Below are 23,459 nucleotides of genomic sequence, written 5' to 3' on the forward strand. Positions count from 1 at the left end.
GATGTGGGTGCCGGAGACACCAGAGATGGGGTGCCTGTGTAGTAATTGTTATGTTAAGCGTGGTGCTGTCTAAGAATGAGAACAGTTAAATCTGGAATCAGTACATTTCAGTGCTCGCTATTTTTCCGACTCAAAAACAAATTCAGTTTCTTCTAGTTACGATATGATGTGAATTTTTATTACTCTATTTACTGCATTTTGATTACATTAATTTTTTATGGAATTTATTTGGAGAGATGAGACAACTTACAGTTTTGTTAAATGTACAAACTGGAGAATGATTCAGAATAAAATGGGGAAAAAACGCCATAAGTTCAGTGATGTCAAACTTCTAGGAAAAAAAAACTTCAAAAAATATTCAAGTGTTTTTTTAGAGCACAGTGGTGGACAGCTACAGACCCAGTACTCTGCAGGCTGAGGGAGAGGATCACTGGAACATCAGAGTTCAAGACCAACCTGGCCAACATAGTAAGACCTTATCTTGAAAAAGAAAGTGTATTTTTGTGGAAGTGTGTGTGCATGCTCATATGTGCACCTGTGTGATGAGGTTATAGGACACCCTCATGTGCATCCTCAGGAACACCTCCTTTGAGAAAAGTAGCTCGTTGGCTTGAAGCCCACCAGTTAGGCTAGACTGCCTGGCCAGCAAACCCCAAAGGATCCTCCTGTTTCTGCCTCCCCAACACTGAGATTACAAACACTCACCACTGTGTCCAGCATTTTCAGATATGTGAGTTCTGGGAACTGAATTCAAATCCTGGTGCTTGCAAGCAAAGAGCTTCACTGGCTGAACCATCTCCCTCAATACCGAGAAAGTTTTGTCTTTACTTATGGATAGCTTTTTGATCTAATTAAAGATGGAGAAGATCTTAGATATCTTTAAAAATAACATTCATATTTATGGGCTATATTATGATAATCCCAAACATGAACATATTATGTAAGGATCAAATCAAAATAGTAAGCATTTCCTCTTCCTCAAATGTTCATTTCTTTGTGATGGTAAATTTCAAACTCTTTTACTTTGAGATGTGTAGCAAATTATTGTAGACTACATTTAGCTTTATTGTGTTATAGAAGACAAAAGATAGCTATTTCCTAATTTTATTTTGATATTCATAATCTAACCTCTCTTTATACTCCCCATCATTCCTAACTTTAAGCACACACTAGTCTACTCTCTGCTGCTAGGTTATTAACTTCTGAGGTTGACATATCAGGAAATACAGCGGTTGTCTTGCTGTGTATAGTAAGCTCTTTCATTTACTGCTGTGGGATGTCTTTCTGTACACTGTGAATACGTGTTGCTCTGATTGGTTGACAAATAAAGCCATTTGGCCTATGGCAAAGCAGCCTAGAGGCAGGCAGGAAATACAAGCAGAAAGACAGGAAGAAGAAAGGCAGAAGGGAAGAGATGTGAGCCAGCCACCCAAAGAGCAATATGTAATGGGACACAGGTAATGCCACAGAACATGTGGTAATATACAGATTAATAATTATGAGTTATTTTAAGTGTAAGAGCTAGTCAGTAATAAGCCTGAGCTAATGGCCAAGCAGTTATAATTAATATAAACTTCTGAGTGATTATTTTATAAGCGGGCCATGGGACTGCAGGGGCCTGGAGAAAACTTGCAGCTACAATTTACCATAATATACTTTTTCATCATGTTCCCACAAACAACAGAATTACTTTTGTTTCTGTGGCTAAATATTTCATTATGCATATAATATGTACTGTTGTCTTGATCTGTAAATCCATTGATGGACATCTAGGTTGATTCTGTATCTTAAATATTATGAATAGCACTAAATGTGAAGCCAGCAGTGGGATTGTTACATTATCATTACATAGGTAGATCTATGCTCAGTTTTTGTTTTTGTTGTTGTTTTTTTGTTTTTGTTTTGAGACGAGGTTTCTCTGTGTAGCCCTGGCTGTCCTGGAACTCACTCTGTAGACCAGGCTGGCCTCAAACTCAGAGGTCTGCCTGGCTCTGCCTCACAAGTGCTGGAATTAAAGACACACACCACTACCACCTGGCTTTTGTTCAGTTTTTTTGAAAAACCTCCATACTGTTTTTCCATAATGGCTTACTAATTTATACCCCTATCAATAGTATAGGGGTTTCCTTTGCTTGGTAACATTACATTTTGTCAATAATTATTCTAAATATGGTGATATGATATCACACTGTGGTTTTGACTTGCACTTTTTTATTAAAACTTTATCATAAAACTTCCCCATTCCCTCTTCCATCCCTCAGCTATACATGGAGTACCATGAGGAACAAGACCTATTTACTTGAATCTGGCCAGGCCCTAGATCAGCCATCTCTCATGGTGCTGTACCTATACCCACTTGACATGTTAGCCCCCATTTACCAACAGGCTTACATTTAGTTGCAGAGCAGTACAAAGCCTGGGATTTCTGTGATCTTCATTAGCACCCAGGAACTTGCAGCCAGGACTATGCAAGTGGGACCCATGGTCCTCACTAGAGCTGAGGCCAGACAATGGAACTAGTACATATGAGCCCTCACGTTGCCTATTTGTGGGCTCCCCTGTCTTCATATATCTGGGTGGTAGGACACTGTTGTGAACACTTTGTAATGTTGCTGATTAAATATATTACTTACAAAAACAAAACAAGACAAACAAACAAACCAAAAAAGCCCTTGCAAGTAAAAAACATTATGCAATAAGATTAGTCAGACCCAAAGTCTACACATCTCAGTGAACTTCTGTATGGTTAGAATAGTCATTGTGAGGCTGTGGAGCTTCGTGTTAGATTTTACAAGTTCATTATCAAATATATTTTTTACACTTACCCACTACCAGAGCATAAACAATCCTTTACAGTTAAAACTAGAAAAATACTTAGATTTATATCCTCTTTCATGACACCACCTGCATTCAGTTCTTCCTCATCACCTAATATTTACCCTTTCTTGTTCTCATTTCTACATATCACACTGGATCCACATGTAAATTTGTGTTTATGTATGTATGTATGTATGTATGTATGCATTATAGGCTAGGATCCATGCATGAAGGAAAGCGTGAGGTTTTTTTTCTTTCTGATTGTTTGACCTCACTTAATATTATACATTCTGCCAGGCGGTGGTGGCGCATGCCTTTAATCCCAGGACTCGGGAGGCAGAGCCAGGCAGATCTCTGTGAGTTCGAGGCCAGCCTGGGCTACCAAGTGAGTTCCAGGAAAGGCGCAAAGCTACACAGAGAAACCCTGTCTCAAAAAACCAAAAAAATTAAAAAAAAAATTATACATTCTAAGTTCATCCATTTTCCTGAAAATTTTGTGATTTCATTTTTCTTTAGGGCTGAATAGTGCTCCATTTGATTCATGTGTCATATTTTCATTATTCATCTACGATAAACAAACCAGGTTGATTCTAATTCCCTTGCTGTCGTGAATTAAAGAGTGGTAAACAAGGGGTGCAAACACCTCCATGGTGGGTTATGGAGTTCTCTGGGTTCATGCCTGAGATTGACATGGCTGGCTCATATCATAGTTCCATCTTAAATTTTTTGAGGAATTTCCAAATCAGTTTCCATAATGGCTGCATTAATTTGTATTCCTACCAGCACTGGATAAAGGTTCCTCCAATCTATGTCCTCTCCAATATTTGTTGTCAGATTTTTTGTTTGTTTTTGTTTTTTCCAGACAGGGTTTCTCTCTGTAGCCCTAGCTGTCCTGAAATTCACACTGTAGACCAGGCTGGACTGGAACTCAGAGATCTGCCTGCCTCTGTCTCCCAAGTGCTGGGATTAAAGGAGTGCTCCACCACCACCACCTGACCTTGTCAGATTTTTGATGCTAGACATTCTGTCTGGGGTGAGGTGTATCTCACAAAGTAGTTTTAATTTGCATTTGTCTGATGCCTATGAATATTTAATATTTAAAAATAGTTATTGGCCATTTGTGTGTCTTTTTCCTTTTTTTGAAAACTGTCAATCCATTTGTCCATTTGTTGAACGACAGTTTTATTTCCTTGGTACTTAATTCCTGTAATTCTTTGTAAATTATTTTTGATGACTAGAGATATTGATCATCTTTTCATATATTCAGCAACTATTTGTATGTCCTTTGAGGATTATTTGCTTGATTAGCTTACTCATTTTTCAGTTTGTTTTTCTGATATTGAGATGTTTTTAGTTCCTTACATATTCTGGATATCAATCCGTCGTTGGATTGATGGTTATCATGTCTCTCCCATTATGTAGGTTGTCTTTGCCCTCCACTGACTGCTGCCTTTGCTTTCATATAATTCTACTGTCTATTTTTAGTTTTGATGCCTGTGATTTTGGTGTCACACACACAAATCATCGTACATATGTGCATGTGTGTGTGTTTCCACTGCCTTCTTAAAGTAATTTTACATTGTCTTGTCTTATATTTATGCCTTTGATCCACTTTGAATTGACTTGTATATATGATAAGAGGTTTGTTTTTCTGCCACTGCACACATGCCCAGTTTCCCCAGCACCATCTATTGAGAAGACTGTCTTTTCTTCGATGTGTGTCCTTGGCATCTTTGTCAATTATCAGTTGGCTGAAAGTATGTGGATTGCTATGGCATTCTTTTTAATGTTTTATTTTTAAATTATGCATGTGTGTATGCGTGCACGTGTGTGTGTGTGTGTGTGTGTGTGTGTGTGTGTGTGAGAGAGAGAGAGAGAGAGAGAGAGAGAGAGAGAGAATGCAGGTGCCCTCAAAGGCCAGAAGAGGGCATTGGATCCCCTGGAGTGGAATTACAAGTGGTCAGTGAGCTGTCTGACATGGATGCTGAGAACTAACCCCCGTCCTCTGCAAGAGCAGTGCATGTTTTTAACATCTGTGTCATCTCTCTCCAGCCCCATAGTTTCAATGTTCTTTATGCTGTTTTATTGTGTGTCTGTTTTTATGCTACTACCATGTTGTTTTGGTTACTGTAGTACTATAACTTTTTATAATTTGTTAAAAATTACATTACTTTGCATATAAAATAATGGGTTCCATTGCAATGTTTTATTTTTAACACATTATATCATTACAGTTTCTTTCTTTTTGGCTTATTTGGTATTTGCTTTTTGAGATATGAGTTTTCTGTTTGTAGCCCAGGCTGTCTTCAAACTCTCTATATAACCTGGAGTGGCCTTCAACTCCTGATTGATCCTTCTGCCCTTCCCAAGTGCTGGGGTTATGAGAGTTTCCATTGTATTATTTTGTTTCCCTGTTGCTGTGATAAAACCTGGACCAAAAACAAAGGGATGTGGATTTATTATATTTTACAGGTTAGAGTCCATCATCATCAAGGGAAGCCAGATCCAGAGCACAAGCAGGAACCTGAAGCCAGGAGCTGAAGTAGAGACCACGGAGGAACCTTGCCTACTGACTTGCTTCCTGCTTGCACTCCACTAGCTTCCATATCTAAGCCAGGACTACCAAGAGATGGTAGGCTAGGCCCTCCTCCATCAATTAGCAATCAAGAAAGTGTTCCACAGACATGCCTATAGAGCAATCTGATTGAGGCAATTCCTCAGCTGAGGTTCCCTCTTCCCAGATGTGTCAAGTGGACAACCAAGAACGGCTAATAGCCACCATACTCTCTAAATGTGTGTGTGCATGGGCATGTGTGTGTGTGTGTGTGTGTGTGTGTGTGTACTTCATTCAGCATTGTGTGAGAGACAAAGGACATACATACATGCTGAAGGCCATTTTTCTCTTCTACCAAGCGGTTTCCCAGGATCCCCCACCCCACTTCCTCCAGCTAAGTTCCACCTCTAGAAGGTTCTCTAATCTTCCTTAACAGCACCACCTGATGAGAACCAAGTGTTGAACACATGAGCCCTTGTCGGGGGGACCATTTCCCCACTGAACCCATAATAGTTGTTTTCAATTTCATTTGTTCCATGGAAGTTTTACTTTCCTTTACATATCTTCCTTGGTGTGTTGTTTGTTCAGATGCATTTTGTTTAATTTTCATGCTTTTGTATAATTTTCATTGTTCTTATTGTTAGCTGCCTTTATTTTTTGTGGCTAGTCAGAGAAGATCCATGGTATGATCTGATTTCGTACCATTTATTCAGATGGTTTTATTGCCTAACATACAGCCTGCTGTGATGAAGGCTCCACTAGTCGGCGAGGTTGTATTTTCTGAAGCTGTTGGATAAGAGAAATGTTGTACACATGTCCCTCACAGCCCTTTAGTTTGGGGTGCCGTTTAACTCCACTGGCTCCCTGCTAACTTTCTCATCAGGACAAGCTGCTTGTTGTCCCAGTTATCGTATGTGTATCTACTTCTGCCTTTTGATGTGATAGCATTTGCTTTATATATTTATTCTGGTATTGGTTTATATTCTATATTCAATGCTGAATGGATTCTTTTACCAGTATATAATGACCTCCTTTGTCTATTTTCATAGTTTTTCACTTTGTCCATTTTATATGGTGTGATTGTAATATTTCTGATCACTTCAGTTTCCATTTGTAATAAAGTATCTTGTATTATCCTTCACTTTCAGTTTATATGTGTGTTTACTGGTGAAATTAGATTCTTATAAGCAGCATATGATTGGACCTTCATCTCTATTTTTCATTTTTATTCATTTTGTGTATACACATGTGTATGTGTGTGGGCACATGTGTGGAGGTCAGAGGACAACTTGTGGACATGGGTTTTCTCTTTCCACCCCGTAGGTCCTCGGGGTCAAATTCAGGTCGTTAGGCTTGGAGGCAATCCTCTTTATCTACTGTGCCATACCACTGGCCCCAGTGTGTATGTCTTTGTGTTGCTTGGGACCAAACCTAAGGGCTTATACATGTCAATCAAGATTGTGCTTTATCATTGAACCATGCCTCTAACCCCAGAGCTGAATTTTAATGTTCTTTTAAAAACATTAAGTTGTTGTGTTGGGAAAATGGCTCAATAGTGCTCTCTATGCAAGCCTGAGGCCTGAGCTTAAATCCCCAGCACCCACCAGAGCCGGGTGCGGCAGCACGCATGGGCCATCTCCGTGCAGAAGAGAACAGCAGACCCCGCATACATCTCTGTGTTTGATTTTTATCTTCTTACTTACCTGCAGTGCTGCAGATCAAACCCGAGGCATCCTGTCTACTAAGCAAGTATGCTACCACTTAGCTACACCCCAGCCCTGTCTTAAATTTCAACTGTGAAACACAAATAATTTTGTATGTTCATAGAAATTGTAAAATTAAAGTAACTGAAGTTCTATTTCTTCTTCATTATGTCTATTGTCATTATTTGTATCAAGTTTACCATTCAAATGTGGAAAAATATAGCCCCATAGTCATTAGAGACAGGGAATTAGAGTGTCTGTAATGAATGCAGACTATTCTGAACCATTATGAACTTACTCAAAACAAATGTGCAGCTTGGTATGATTGTGTTGGAGCCTGACTCAATTATTTCTATGTAGAATATATTGTTTAAATAATAAAAGGGGGCTAATTGGACGTTTATGTATATGTTACAGCTCATAATGCACTGCAAAATTATCTAAAACTTAAGCCAACAGAATATCTGGGAAGATGCATATTTTGTCACTGGTGTATTTTTAAATTACTGGTAGATGGTGTTAATAAGAGGGCTCGGCAGTTAAGAACACTGGCTGCTCTTGCAGAGGACCTGGATTCAGTTCTTAGCACTCACATAGTGGCTTAAAACTGCCTGTAACTCCAGTTCCAGGTGATCCAATGCCCTCCTCTGGCCTTTGTGGGTATCAGGCATGCATGTGGTACACATTCATATATATATACGTACATACATACACGCATACATGCATACAGGCAAAGTACTACTATACATGTAATAAAGATAAATCTTTTTAAAAACCCGTATCTACCTTTAGTCATTTTTATTGCTGTTTTTGTAGTTCCTATACTTATATACTGTGGGAGAGCAGCTCCCACATTTATTTACCCCAGGGACTCTTGAGGAGTGAGGGATAAGAGATTTAGATAGAAATAGAGGGGAGAGAAACAGAGAGAAAAGCAGGATAGACTCGGGTGGGCCTGGATCCTTATCCACCGGCCCAGAACTTTATTCCAAAGGTCTGTTTATAACAATGCCAAGGGGGGGCGGGCAAAAGACCTCCCCCTTGCTAGATACAGCCAAGTGTAGACCCTTACAAACACCTGGTACTCAGGCCCGTGGTCCAAACAACCTCTTATGCAGTCCTGCTGGGTAAAGCCCCTAGGAAACCTAGGTGGGCTCCAACAACATACTTAGAGTTTACTCCCGTACTGCCTTCATTCAGAGCAGACAAAGCCATGGTGGGGAGCATGTGACAGAACAAAGCCATTCACCTTATTGAACCAGGAAGCAGAGAGAAAAAGAGGCAGTCATGGGCATGTTCTTCAAATGCACCCCTCAGAGACCTACTTCCTCCAACTAGGCCCTACCCTCTAACAGGAACCCATCCAAACACTTACCAAGAGCACTACCAACTGGTGATGATGGTCAACACAGGAGTCTGCATGCAGGATGGCAAGGCTTGGGGGTGGGGAAACTTCCTATCCAGTGACCATCTGCTCTTGGACCCTGAATCTTGACATCTCCCTCTTCCATAATGCAAACTATATTTAGTTCATCTCCAAGAGTTTCCAGGTCCAGTGTTTCTCAAGTTCCAAATTCAAAGTCTCCTCTGAGACCCAAGATAAATTTTCAGATGTGATCCTTTGTAAAAAAACAAAACAAAAAATGACATATGCATACAATGATGGAACAGACCTAGAGTAAATCCCATTTCAAAAAGAACGCATAGGAGACAACCGAGGAAGAATCAAATCAAGACTGAAACCAAACATTAAATCCTGCAGATCCAGCTCACACAAGTCACATGATAGTGTGATATCAGCCTCCAAGGGTTTGGGGAGCCCCACCACTAAGGCCTTGTTTGCTCTCTTCCACATGGCTTCTCTCTTGGGCTGACTTTCCTTGCTGCCTGTGGTTTTCCTTGATAAACATCCCATAATCTTGGCATCTCAGATTTCTTGGGGTCTCCATTCAGCTTCAATTTTACTTTCATAGATTCATGCATTTCCATCTCAAGTGCTGCCCACAAGGCATTCCAACCATGCCACACACTGCCTGGCATCCAAGGCCTGTCTCTGGACTTTTGGTGGCAACCTCTGCAATCCCCAACTCTCAGATTCTGTATGCCTGCACAATCTCTATCACGCAGATGACACCAAGGTCTGCTACTAAATCCAACAGTAGATGAAATCCCTTGTACCAAGGTTACTGTGGCCTCTGAGTGCCTACACAGCTGGATGTGGGGAAACACATTGTTAGGCACCCCCATGTGAGGAGGGTGCTCCAGAGCTTTCTTCTCAAAGCAGTGTCTTTCAAGTGAGTTTACACGTGTATACTCTTGAGCCTATCATGCACAAGGCCCAAGCAATTCCTAAGATGGCTTCTAGGTATCTTTCTTAGTGTTTGTACAAAGTGTGTGCCTGTTTTAGTGATGCTGAGCTCTAGAAACTCTACCTTCCCTGGCCTAACTTTTTGTGTGTGCCTTTTTCAGCCAAATTGCAAGTTTTCACATCCACCCACTCTACTTTTTATTCCTGATTCTTGCTGTAAGTCTGGCTGAAGGAAGAAATAACCATGCCAGATCCTGAATGCTATGCTGCCCTGACATTTTCTTTACCAGTTAATTAGTTCACAGCTTTAAACTCAATGTCCCACAAATTCTCAGAGCATGAGCAAAACATGAACAATTTTTTGTAACATGATTAGTCCCTACATCTGTTCCTAATACAGTCCTCATTTTCTGTGCAACACCTCATTGCCTACATCTTATCCGAATTTAGGTCTCCTGAGCTCACACCGGAACCACTCATTAAGCTTCACTTACAGTATTGTAAACATCTCTAAGCATTTCCAAATTCCTCCCACCAATCAGTCCAAAGGCATCTGAATCACATGGTCAGGAAAGGTCACAGCAATGACCTCGCTTCTTGGTAGCAATTTTCAGTATTAGCAATTTGTCACTGTGATAAAATAACGAGAGGAACAATGTAAGGAAGGAAAGGCTTGTGGTTCAGTTTCAGAGGTTTTTAGTCCATTGCCAATTGGCCACTTTGATAAGAGCTGGTGTGGAGACAGAACATCATGGTGGGAAGTACATGGTGGAACAAAGCTAATCACCTCATCACAGCCAGAAAGCAGATAGAAAACGAGAGAAGGTCAGGAAATGTTATATTCTTCAAGCATGCATTCCTCTAATGAGGTCCCATCCCCTCACAGCTCTCCCAGTAAGAACTCACCAATGAATAAGTCCACGGAAGGAGTTAGTGTTCTTGTCATAGTCTGCTTTCTATTGCTGTGGTAAAATGCTGAGCAAAAGCAACTGGTGACAAAAGGATTTATTTGGCTTACATGTCCCTATCAGTCTATCATTGAGGGAAGCCACGGCAGGAACTGAAGCAGAAGCCATGGAGGGATGCTCCGTGCTGGCTTGCTCTCCCTAACTTTCTCAGCCTACTATATATATATATATATATATATATATATATATATATATATATATATATATATATATATATATATATATATATCACCCATGACTGCCTGTCCAGAAGGGGCACAGCCCACAGTAGAACCCTCCCACATCAATTAAGAAAATGCTGGTAGAGATGCTTTTCTCAATTATGTTCCCCTTTCCAAAAAAAAAAAAAACAAAATAAAAATCAAGAACAAAACACAAAAAGTTAGCCAGCACAGCCCTCATGCCCCAAACACTTCTCAATAGCATTACCACCTGGGGACCAAGGCTTCGGTATGTAAGCCTTTGGAGGAACATTTCATATGTATAATATAACAGAGAGGCAAAAAATCTTGTCTAAAGTTAACGAAGTTAGGAAAGATTCAGAATCAGGCATTTGCATGTACGTATGTTCATTGTATGTGTGCCTGATGCCCCTGCCTCCAGAGGCCAGAAGATGGCATTGGGTCCCCTGGAACTGGCCCTACAGACAGTTATGAGCTGCCATGTGGATGCTGGGAGCAGAACCTGTGTCCTCTACAAGAGCAACAAGCACTGATTAACTGACTGATGGGCCATCTCTCCAGCTTCTCTTTAATTTTTGTTTTGTTTTTGTTTTTTGATACAGGGTATCACTGTGTAACAGTCTTGGCTGTTCTGGAACTAGCTCTGCAGACCAGGCTGGCCTCAAACTTACAGAGATCCACCTGCTTCTGCCTCCTGAGTGTGGAATTAAAGGTATGTGCCACTACCGCCGGCTCCTCTCTAATTTTTTTTTTTTTTTTTTGTAGTGCATAAACTTTATAAGGAACAGAAGGGCCCATTTCCCCACATTGTATTCGGTCCAGCAGAGCCCAGGTTCACAGTGCTCTTGCTCACAGTCCTCAGTGGAGACACTTCAGGCTTTGCCACTTAGCACATTCTCCAGGGCTCTGGTTACCTCATCAGCACTCAGGTTGTTGGCCAAAAGTGAAGCAGGCCCAGAGCTTGGGCTGCACCTCCGAACATTAGCGGATTGGAATGCGGAGGCCAGGGTACTCCTTCTTCAGTTCCTCATAACATTGCTGGATGAACTCCTTCACACCCTGGCTGCTGGGCGACGTAAGTGATGCTGAATCAATCCCACACAGCCCCAGCTCCTTACAGATCACTCGGCTAGCAGCGGCGGCTGCCACCCTTGCTCCTTTCTAAATCTTAAGTGCTGCTTTTCTATAATATTGAGGAATTTGCCAGACTCCATTTTAAAGGCAGGAGCCATTATGCCGTATTTTTGAAAATAAGTTTCTATTTACTGTGAGAGTTGAGTAGCTCTGTTTCCTGGAACCTGACCTTCCCCAACCCACGACTTTGATTGGTTTTTTGAGAATACCCTGACCCACACTGACCCTCCCTAATCACATGGTGGGTGACCACATGATGGTTTTTAAGGTTTTTTGTATTTCCTTATTGCCCCATTGTCTCCCTTCTGTAAAACTGCTCATGATTTTACTCCTTAAAGGGGGCCCAAGAGGTGGATTTGGGACTCCTCTCTTTAACCTGACTTAGGAGGCAGTCGCTGGCCTGATCTTGGGTGCAACCCAATAAAAATCAAGCTTGCTTCAAATTTGGTTCAAATTGTGCTAGTGGTCTTATTCTCACAGTTGGGATTAATAATATAATGGCTCCCATTTAAAACAGTGAGATTAAATAGGACGGTGCTTGTGACTGTGATCTGGTACTAACTGAAAATATGCCATTTTATTATTCATGATAATGATAACAATAATTATACAGATCACTTGTTGGACACCTTCACATACTAAGTATCATAAAAGGCATTTTTTTAAATTTAATTTTAAATTGGAATGGTTTTAGACTTACAGAAAACTGAGTATTGAGTAGTACAGAGTTCTCATGTAGAACCAGAGCTTCCCCTGGTGTTAAGTCAGACATTCCTATGGCAGGTTATTACAATTAATGAAGCAATAGATATATTGATAAGTTGGTAGTTTGCTTATGTTTCCCTCTTTTTTTTCCCTAATGTCCTTTTCTGTCCCATAAACTTGTCCAGCATCTTAATTATATTCACTTCCTGGGCCTCTTGGACTTGAATGTTTTCTTGTGGGGCTTTTTGTTTGTTTGTTTTGCTTTGTTTTTGTTGTTGTTTTGTTTTGCTTTTTATTACCATGACATTTTGAAGATCACCAGTCAAGTACTGTGGTAGTTTGAATGTAATTGGTCCCCAGAATCTCACAGGGAGTGGCACTATTAAGGGGTGTGGCTTTGTTGGGATAGGTGTGGCCTTGTTGGAGGAAGTGTGTCACTGCGGGGGTGGGCTTTGAGGTTTCCTATGCTCAGGATACCACCCAGTGTCTCAGTCGACTTCCTGCCACTGCAAGATGTGGAACTCTCAGCTACTTCTCCAGCCCCACATCTACCTGCATGCCGCCATGCTCCCCTTCATGACGATAAATAGACTGAACCTCTGAAACTGTTGTGGAGACCCACAGAGGCTATCTAGTGACAAATTACTCAGGGTCAGAGAATCTAAGCTTGCTTTACCCAGCAGGGCTGCATAATAGGATGATTTGGCCAGGGGCATGGTTACCAGGTGTGTGGAAGGGTCTACACTTGCCTATATGGTGTGTTTTGATCTTGCAAGAGGAAGGTCTTTTGCCTCTCCCCTTGGCATACTATAAAAAAGCCCTTTTGAATCAAGTTCTGGGCTGTTGGGTATTGATCCAGGTTCTCCCTAAGCTATCCTGTGTCTCTTTCTCCTCATCATCTAGGTCTATCTTTCTATCTGATATTTTCTCATTCCTCTCTCCTCTACCCAAGAAACCTTCAATAGGTGAGAGCAGGTCGGAGCTGGACTCCCACAGTCTCACACAAACTGCAAGCTAGCCCCAGTTAAATGTTTTCCTTGTAAGAGTTGTTGTGGTCATGGTGTCTCTCCACAGTTATAGAAACCTTAACTAACATAGGTATATTATACAACTTCTGTGAGCATTGGTCTAATTATTTTGTCATGATGAGACAGAGTTCAAGGGGTGTTAGAGAAGATGGTAAATTTGAAGTGGCATTCTCATCACATCACTCATGACTCTTGGTGTTGTGACCTGCCTGAAGCCGTGCTTGTCAGCCTTTCCTACTGTGAAGGTCTTCTTTGCCCTTTCAATACTGTATACAGTCACCATGTGTAAGGAGTGTGAAATTCAGCTTTCCTTCCTGTAAGGTATATATACTCTGCATCACATATTTGGAATTCTGAGTGAGAGACTGTTCTCAGTTTATTCATTACTTGTCTATTTTATCAGTATGAACTCAGATACTTATTTTTGGCTTAGGTTTGTAACCTAATGCTATTGTAGTTAATGTATTGCTCAAGTTGTTCCACTGTTGGTCATTGCCAATTCTTTCAGTCAGTCTGTGTTCCTTTGACCATATTCACCAGTGTCTGTATGTGTATACGTTCAATAATTTCTTATTTTATAATGCTGTGACACAATCCAGACTCACTGGTACATTTCCTGTCCCAGCCCTAGAATGAGCCATTTGTCTAAGAAGCCCTGGACCCGAGACCTGCTCACTCATGTGCTCATTGTTGCTCGGATATCATTTGCTGGGGACTCTTAGCTGAGAAAACAAAGGAATAGTTGTACACACTAACCCACGCACACACATATATATGTAAATGTTTCTATATGTGGCCATCTGAACCTTTTAAGTTAAACATGTATTCTTACTGGTATCCCCAGTTAACCCGCTACTGCAAGGATCAGTCTAGCCTGGTCCCCTGGCTAATGAAAGGAATCTTATATACATAGCTTTATTTCATTCTATGGGGTATCTACATTTTCTCATTTTATAGATGAAAAAACTTAGGGTTGGAGATTTTTTACTTTTTATTTTTTCAAAGACACTGTTATTAAGAGGTAAAACTAGAGTCTTCTGGCTCTTTTTCAGATCTTCCTTCATTTAATTTCTATTTTTTCCTATTCTGTGTTATGTTCAGAAATATATTTTGCACTGAGAGGAAGAGTGTTTACAAGTTAAAATGCAACGGAGGTGTTCGTGTACCTCTGTCACTGCTGCCTCCACACTACTACCACACTGGGAGCCTGAGGAGGAGCACCACCACACCACCACCACACCACCACCACACCACCACACCACCACCACACCACCACACCACCACCACACCACTACGACACCACTACCACACTGGGAGCTGGAGAAGGGGTACCACCACTCCACTACCACACCACTACCACACCACCACCACACCACCACCACACCGCTACCATACCGCCACCACACCACCACCACACTGGGAGCTGGAGAAGGGGCACCACCACACCAGCACCACACCACTACCACACCACTATGACACCACTACCATGCTGGGAGCTGGAGGAGGGGATGCAAATGCTGATACAGCTGAAGTAGAATTCCTGTACAGAATCTAATTATTCTGGAGAATTACTTACAGCAGGAGCTAAGGGTGGTACGGCTGTCACCTTTTGATAACAGCAGGAGAAAATTCAGTCTCCAAGCAGAGGAGAATGTGAACAAAGCCAGTGGCCAGAATCTGATTGCTTGAGGAGTTTAGAGATAGAGGAAACCAATAAAATTATGTAGTCAGCACATTAAAATGCCACCCAGCCCTCAGTGGTTTATCCGATAGCAAGTGGTCAGCTCTAAAAATGTAAACATGAGCAACATTAAATGGATATAGCAGGTTGTAATTATACATTTATATATATATATATGTATATGTATACATGTAATAGTAATAATTAAAGAAAAGTGAGAAAAAGGCAGTAGAGAGATGGGGTGGGTCTTGGAAGAGTTAGGGGAGGAGAAGAGTAGTGAGTGAATATGATCAAATATATTTTATGAAACTCTCAAATTTCATACATTAATAAAAGGATTACATTTTTTAGAAAGAAAAATGGTGCTCAGTTTTTAATTGATACCACTGACAAGACAATATATTTATGTAAAAATCAGTGAAAAGAGACCAGAGAATCAAACCTGAGAGAGGAAGGCGGCAGTTAGAGAGGTCTCACCATAGTTACAAGCGCTCAGCTTTAGACCATGAATCCTCTGGCTGAAGCCTGTCCATGATGACCACTCACTACTGTTAATACATACCACATTCACTTAAGTTCTATTAATAGTGATTACGAAACTTCTTTATCTGTAGATGATTCTCAGATTCATTCTTGGCATCTGGAAGTTACAGAGAGGGATTTTGATACTTGGGTTTTGAGTCTGTCAGGATGGAAGCGCTCATAGAGGTTATTACAGCAGCCAACTTCTATCCAAACAGCTGCAACACATCTGTATTCAGCATGTACTTTGTGACATGAGGGCATCTGCCCTCCATGATAGGCATCCTAAACTATTAGGAGAATCTGAAGATCCCAGTAACAGGTCATTTTGTTCCCTCAAACCATCTCCTCTATTTCTGATGTGAAACTCTGTCATAGTGGTCACTGTGTGATGACTAGAGAATATTTGTCAGTCAAGAGTTTGAACTTAAATATGGAAAACAGGCAAGCTTTTGGAAACATACCAAGTATGTGAATATCTCAGAATTAAATTTTGCTCTCTGTATGAGAATGACTACATATTTGGCAAATTTGAATGGTCTTGGAATAGACTTTGTAGGGGTTTCATGACTGAATCATCTAATAATTTCTTCAGAAATTCTTACAGGAGAACAAGTGAGCTATAACCCCAGAAGCTTCGCAAGAAAACAGTTAAGTCTCACACAGTTTTTAAACTTTTAATTACATTTATTTATTTTTATATGTGTATGTATGAGTGTGTACATACACACACACACACACACACACACACACACACACACACACACACACACACCACAGCTCACATGCGGAGGTCAGAAGACAATTTGTGGGAACTGGTTCTCACCTTTCATCCTGTGGGTCCCAGGAATTGAACTCTGGCTGTCAGGCTTGGCAGCATGTGGCTTTCACCTGCTGAGCCCTCTCACCAGCCCTTCACACAGTTTAGAAGACACACCAAGTCCATGCAAACAGCAAGCAAAAGAAAGACGGATGCATTGGTAGACTAGACTTCAGTGAGAAAATTCTTCACATAGCTGGCACTCCAAGAAAAATACTATTTTTGTAGGTGTTGCACTCTGTGTATCTCAAGAAAAGGTGATAATTGGCATTCCCAGCAGAACAGCCTGTTTCCAACTTAGCTGAGATTATTGAATCTAACAGTCAGACCTATCAGTGACAGGTCCAATGAGAAATCCCTTTCCAGTGTTTGAGAGTACGCCATTCCACACACATTTTAAATTTAATTTTGTTGTTTTTTTAAGGCTTATCACTTTTAATTATGCTTCTGTGTGTGAGCCTATCTGTAGGCATGTGAACGTGACTGCAGGTGCCCACAGAGGCCAGAAGCATCAGGTCTCCCTAGAGCTGGAGTTATAGGTTGTTTGTTGTGAGCTTCCTGATATGGGTGCTAGGAACTGAACTCCGGTCCTCTGAAAGAGCAGTGCACACTCTTAACCACTGAGCCATCTCTCCAGCCTCATTGACACATTGCTATAGTCACATGAAGAAAACTGTGTAAATTCATCATTGTGGAGTTCTCCACACCTACTAGCCATTTAGATAAGTGCATGGCACTTTTATTTTATTTATTTAATTTTTTTTTTTTTTTTTTTTGGTTTTTCGAGACAGGGTTTCTCTGTGTAGCTTTGCACCTTTCCTGGAACTCACTTGGTAGCCCAGGCTGGCCTCGAACTCACAGAGATCCACCTGGCTCTGCCTCCTGAGTGCTGGGACTAAAGGTGTGCGCCACCACCGCCCGGCGCATGGCACTTTTAATTTCAAAAAAAAAAAAAAGACTGGTTGGACCATCTTGTCTTTCAGACTAGCTTGGACTGTTCCAGGGGATGTGATGCCCTCTTCTGGCCTCCACAGGCACACATGGAGACAAAACACCCGTATCCATTTTTTTTTTTTTTTTTTTTTTTGAGACAGGGTCTTTCTACATAGGGCCTCTCTAGCTGTCCTGGAATTGCACTGTAGACCACGCTGACCTTGAACTCACAAAGATCTGCCTGCTTCTTCTTCCCAAGTGCTGGGATTAAAGGTGTATACCACCCTCACACTTTTTAAGTTAAAAAAAGAAAAGAAACAGCACATACTGAATAAAAAGTTATAAATAATGGAAAGGGGAGGCGGAAACAGTACTACTTTGGGGAGACAAAGCATACAAGGCATGGGACTGAAAGGGGCCTGTTCACAACAGGTCATCTTGTTGAAATGAACCTGAATTAAAGTTTAGAGATTTTGAAATTACAGTGTTTTGATGTCATGCACACTCCATTAAGGACCAAATTATTTTTTGAAGGTCTACTATTAATTATATATCACCTCACTAGACTACTAAAAAACTATTCAAATTTCTCTTGTGTTTTCTAAATGCTCCATAATTTCCTCCTAAATTCATAAAGACTATTAAGTGTTATGTTTTGTTGATGACTGAGAGGGTCTTACTAAGGAGCCCAGGCTGGCCTTGAACTCATGATCCTCTTCCCAAGTACAGGGATGACAGTTGTGCATCAGCATGCCTTGGTGAATGTTGCATCCTCTTCATGTGTAAGTGTGGTGTGTGTGTGTGTGTGTGTGTGTGTGTGTGTGTGTGTGTGTGTTTGCAAATGTGCAGTTCCTCAATTGCTCTCTGCCTTATTCTTTATTCTTTAAGGGATTTTTCTGTCTCTACCTTCCTAGTGCTAGAATTACAGGCAGGATCCACCTGCCCAGCATCCACGTGGGTGCTGGGGATCTGTATTTTGGTTTATGGTTCCAGATGGAGCATCCATACTGTTGGGGAAGGCATGACACGCCAGCATGAGCAGGAAGCTGGCTGGTAACATTTTCATCTCCACATAGGAAGCAGAGAGAACAGGAAGTCACGTGATTCTATAAACCCTCAAAGTCTGCCTCCAGTGACTACTTCCTCCGGCAAAGCTTCACTCCAAAAAGCCATATAACGTCTCCAAACAGTGCCACTGGCTGAAGATCAGAGGACAGAGCCAGCCACTAGATTAGACATAGAGGTCAGGCAGTGGTGGCACACACCTTTAATCCTAGCACTTGGGAGGCAGAGATCTATCTGGATCTCTGTGAGTTCAAGGCCACACTGGGCTACATGAGATTGATCCAGTCTAGGAGACAAACAGGGCCAGGCAGTGGTGGCACACACTTTTAATCCCAGTATTTGGGAGGCACACACATCATTAATCCCAGCACTAGGAAGGTTGAGATAGGAAGTGAAATGGCTGGGTGGAGAAAGGCATATAGGCATGAGGAGACAGGAACTAGAGCCCTTTAGATTGAGGACTCAGGGACACTCATTCTGAGGATTTGTGGAGTTGGCGAGTTGAGAAGTGGCTGTGGCTTGTTCCTTTGTCTCTCTGATCTTTCAGCATTTACTCCAATATCTGGCTCCATGTTTTTATTATAAGACCATTTAGGATTCATGCACCAGGTTATATCAACTAAAGCACTTACACAAAGCAGGTGACATAACCAAAAGGATTAAAGAGGATTTATAAAGGGTCGCTTACAGAGATGGGGTGGGCAGATGAAGATTTTAAGATCGAAACAAGTCTGAAGTCGAATAGTAGAGTGTTCTTAGCATGTGTGAGGCCTTGGGTTTAATATCTAGGACCAAAAACTAAAGATCAAACACAGCCAGAAGCCATTAATATCCTATGGCCCTGACACATAGGCTTGGCTAAAATTAATTACATTTAAGTAACTAGGTTGTGAGAAGGCAGCACAAGCCACATGCATGTAAGTTGGCATTCTATGTAAGCAAAAGCCACGTCACCGCTCTTGACTGTAGGATCCGCCTGTGTTATAAACCTCACATACCATGAGTGACATCATATATAGTAGGAGGCATGTAGATGTAACAGTCTTATTATTAAATAAGAAACACAGAGCCAAATGCAGAGTTAAAAGCCCAAGAGGTCAGAGCAGTAGTAAGAGCTGTTACTAAAAAACCTTCTTCTTACCCTTCCTGCCGCTGCTGTCCTTCCCCTCAGCAAGCGACCTACTTCCTGTGTATCTGTCTTTTTATTGACTTTCTGTTCTGCCTTCTCATTGGTTGTAAACCCAACCACATGACCTCCTTGTCACTGCCTGTCTATACAGACCTCCAGGTCTTCTATGGTTGGTATTGAGATTAAAGGAGTGTGTCTCTATGCTGGCTGTATCCTTGAACACACAGAGATCTGCCTGTCATGTGATCAGAATTAAAGGTGTGTGCCACCACCACTTGGCTTCTGCTATGGCTTGCTATTAGCTCTGATCCCCAGGCAACTTTATTTATTAACATACAAATAAAATCACATTTCAGTACAAATAAAATATCACCATAGAGGCAGATCATACATGTGTACTGAAAGTGTAAGTGGCATTCCACGGACACACTTTCTTGAACAGCAGTAATAATTCATGTTTAAGTATAAGGAACCTTTCTATTTTAAAGAGTTATACTTCTGAAATTTTGCATACAAAGTTGTCGTAGTTAAGCAATCAGGGTAATTTTAAGGTTACATTTATTTTTAACTGATATCTAAAAGCACAAAATTATACATGCTAATGGGATATTGTGTGGTGTTTATTTAATTGTATAGATTCTGTATTGTTTGGCTCAGGGTAGACATAGCTGTCTCCTCGAACATTTCTTTACGGTGAAAACTTTCGATATCTTTTCTTCTAGTCTTCTGAATTAGCTCATTATCATCAGCTACAGTCACTCTGCTACAGTGCACACCAGACATTGTGCTCCTTTCTCTAACTTAGAACTCCTTGATCAATTTTCCCCATTCCTGCTTCCTCCTCTCCCCAGCTTCAGGAGATGACCATTCTACTCTTCACTGAGATGAATTTCCAGACCCCAGAGGTTAGTGAGATCATGTGACACTTGCCTTTTTGTCAGGCTTATTTCAGTTAATATAATGACCTCAGTTGCATCTACATCAAGTCAGGGTAACTTTTATAAGACTAGGAATGTTTCATAGAACTATGCCCTATATTTATGTGTTTCAGATGAAGAAAACTATTCTCTTGGGGCCTAATGATGAAACCAGAGAAATTAGCAATAAGTTGAACAGAAATTTTAAACTATATTTGAACGAAGGTGTAAATCAGGTCTTTTTCTATGTTTTAAATGCACTAGTAGTAAATTTTAAAACATCTTAGAAAAATTATTTCAAAGAACTTTTTATAAACTCGCACATGCCATTTCACTGTCCTATTCCATGTGAAAAATATCTATTCAGCATCTGACTTTAAAAAAACTAGCTCTAGTAATTAAAAACATCTATGAGAAAATATTTTTTATAGATTGCATAAAGTAAGTTAAATTTGAAAATATGCTTCACATGAACATACATTAGAGCATCATGTGCGCTGAACACTGGGCTTATTTCTCACATTCTCCTTCTACCTCATTCTATATGTGTATAGAAGTGTTTTGTATTTATAAGAGAATCTAAGCAATTAACCAACAATGCTACTGCATTATAGATCAAGTCTGTTGTTTTTTTCTGGTATCTATTCATACAGGCACTTTGGTTAAAGTGACTCAGTGCCTGAAGCTGAGCATGACTCATGCTCAGCCAGACAAAGCCACAGTGGTTATTTGAGAGATCATGGCATCCTTAATTAGAACCAGTGGAGCTCAATAGTGAAGGTAAGAAGTTATCTGATTTTTAATACATATATGTGTAATATACATATACATAAAATACAGTCTATTCTCATGCTATTAGATGACATGATAGAGTGTGTGCGTGCGTGCACGCTTGACTAGTAAAAAGGTTAATAATCTTGAGCAATGTGGGTGATGGTAGGTTAATTAAGTGAGACAGGAAATGCAGCAGATGAAATGGGTTTTATGGGATAAAAATTAAGAATTTAGCTTGGGACATTATCAATTTTAGATGCCTGTTAGACGCACAATAGGAGACATCAAATAAAGAGCTGTAAAAATGAGTTTAAGAAGAACCTACAATTCCTTGGGGTTCATTTCTAGTAGTAGTAGAGTTGCTGGGTCAAAGGTTATGTGCATGTTTACAGTGTTGTCCTGGAGCCAGCTGGCTAGGATGGAGGGCGCAACAAATTGAACAGAAATGGTGAGTGTGCAGCCATCTGAGGGAAAGCATTTGGTTGAAAATGAAATGCAGCTTTGTTCTAAGAGTTACCTAAGTGATCTTTTACGGTGAAAGAGAGTCAATCTCTTCTTATTTTTAATAGATTAAAAACAATATGAATGGGTCTCATGGTTTGGAAAGATTTTCCCTCTAACTATTAAGATAATCATATGGCTCTACTTATATATTTTGTTAATGTAGTGAATTAAAATGAGTGACTAGTGAATGTTAATCTAACCCTGGACTTTTGTGTAAATTTCACTTGCTCAAACTATGAGCAAGTATATTGTTGATATATATGCTTTTCAAAACAGAGTCTTGGGATTGGGGATTTAGCTCAGTGGTAGAGTGCTTGCCTAGCAAGCGCAAGGCCCTGGGTTCGGTCCTCAGCTCCGGAAGTTAAAAAAAAAAAAAACCAACAACAACCAAAAAACCAGAGTCTCAGGATGTAGCCAGGCTGGTCTTCAATTCACAGTTCTGCCTCAGTCTCTCTGTCTTTCTGTCTCTCTTTGTCTCACTGTCTGTCTGTCTGTCTGTCTGTCTCTCTCTCTCTCTCTCTCTCTCTCTCTCTGAGACTATGTAGCCCTGGCTGTCCTGGAACTCACTATGTAGACTAGGCTGTCCTCGAACTCACAGAGATCCTCCTACCTCTGCCTGCTGGAATTAAAGGCATGCGCCGCTATGCCTGCCTTTGCCTCAGTCTCCCAAGTGGTCACAGGAATTGACATCATAACAGGCTTCATATTGCTGAAATTCTATTTACTAATACTTCATTTCAAGTAAATACTTTTGGAAGTATTGTTTCTTTAAAGTTAAATAGTTCTGTTTGTTACTTTTCTCCTTGTTCTGCTAAAGTACTTGGCTGGCTACAGCAACTTAGAAGAGCAAAGATTTATTTTGGTCACTGTTTAGGGGAATACAGCCCACCACAGCAGAGAAGACATGGTGGTGGGGTGCTTTCCTGGCAGGAGGAGTGTGCAGTGGAACACCTTATCCACATCCCAATGACTATGAAGCAGAGATAAGACAGGAGGTGGGCCAGGCTATAAGGCCCTCCCTGAGTGACCTACTTCCTCCAGCCAGGCCCCGCCTCCTGAAGGTTCTACAACTTCCCCCAAATAGTACCACCATCTGGGACCAAATTAAATACTGTAGGGGACACCACAACCAAATCATGTGTTCTAGTTCACTTGCTGTAGCTGTGATAAACACCATAACCCTAAGCAACTTTGGGAGGAGAGATTTCATTTCATTTTACGGGTTACAGTCCATCACTGAGGGAAGCCAAAGCAGGAGCTGGAAGCAGGAACCACAGAGGAAAGCTGCTTTACTGGCTTGCCTGTCTGCTTCCCTTACATAGCCCAGGCCCACCTGACCAAGCCTGACACTGTCCACAGAGGGCTAGCCCCTCCTATATCAACTGCCAGTTAAGAACCCCACACCCAGACGTGCTCAGAGGCCAACCCAGTGGAGCAGTTCTTCAGTTGTGGTTCTGTCTTCTTGAGTGTGTCAAGTTGATGCTAAAGCTTACGACAGTACCATACCACTAATGAAGTCGTGTGCAGCTAGTTTTCTTTGCTGGAGTATTTTAAACTACTAATTCAATGTATTTAATAGCTATTCAGCTGCTTGGATTTTTTTTCAACTTCCTCTTTATTTAGCTTTGATTATTTGTTTCTTTCAAAAGTCCACTTAAGAGCTGGGTGGTGGTGGTGGTGGTGGTGGCGGCGGCGGCGGCGGCGGCGGCGGTGGC

At 41.0% G+C, this 23,459-nt stretch overlaps 1 pseudogene; it reads left to right on the top strand.

Annotated features, from left to right (window-relative positions):
- Positions 1 to 15,639: 15,639 nt before the first annotated feature.
- On the top strand, positions 15,640 to 16,228 carry LOC131904848 (serine/threonine-protein phosphatase 2A 55 kDa regulatory subunit B alpha isoform-like; annotated as a pseudogene).
- The last annotated feature ends 7,231 nt before the right edge of the window (positions 16,229 to 23,459 follow it).

Source organism: Peromyscus eremicus, chromosome 2 (genome assembly GCF_949786415.1).
Source record: "Peromyscus eremicus chromosome 2, PerEre_H2_v1, whole genome shotgun sequence".
NCBI classification, from domain to species: Eukaryota; Metazoa; Chordata; class Mammalia; order Rodentia; family Cricetidae; genus Peromyscus; species Peromyscus eremicus.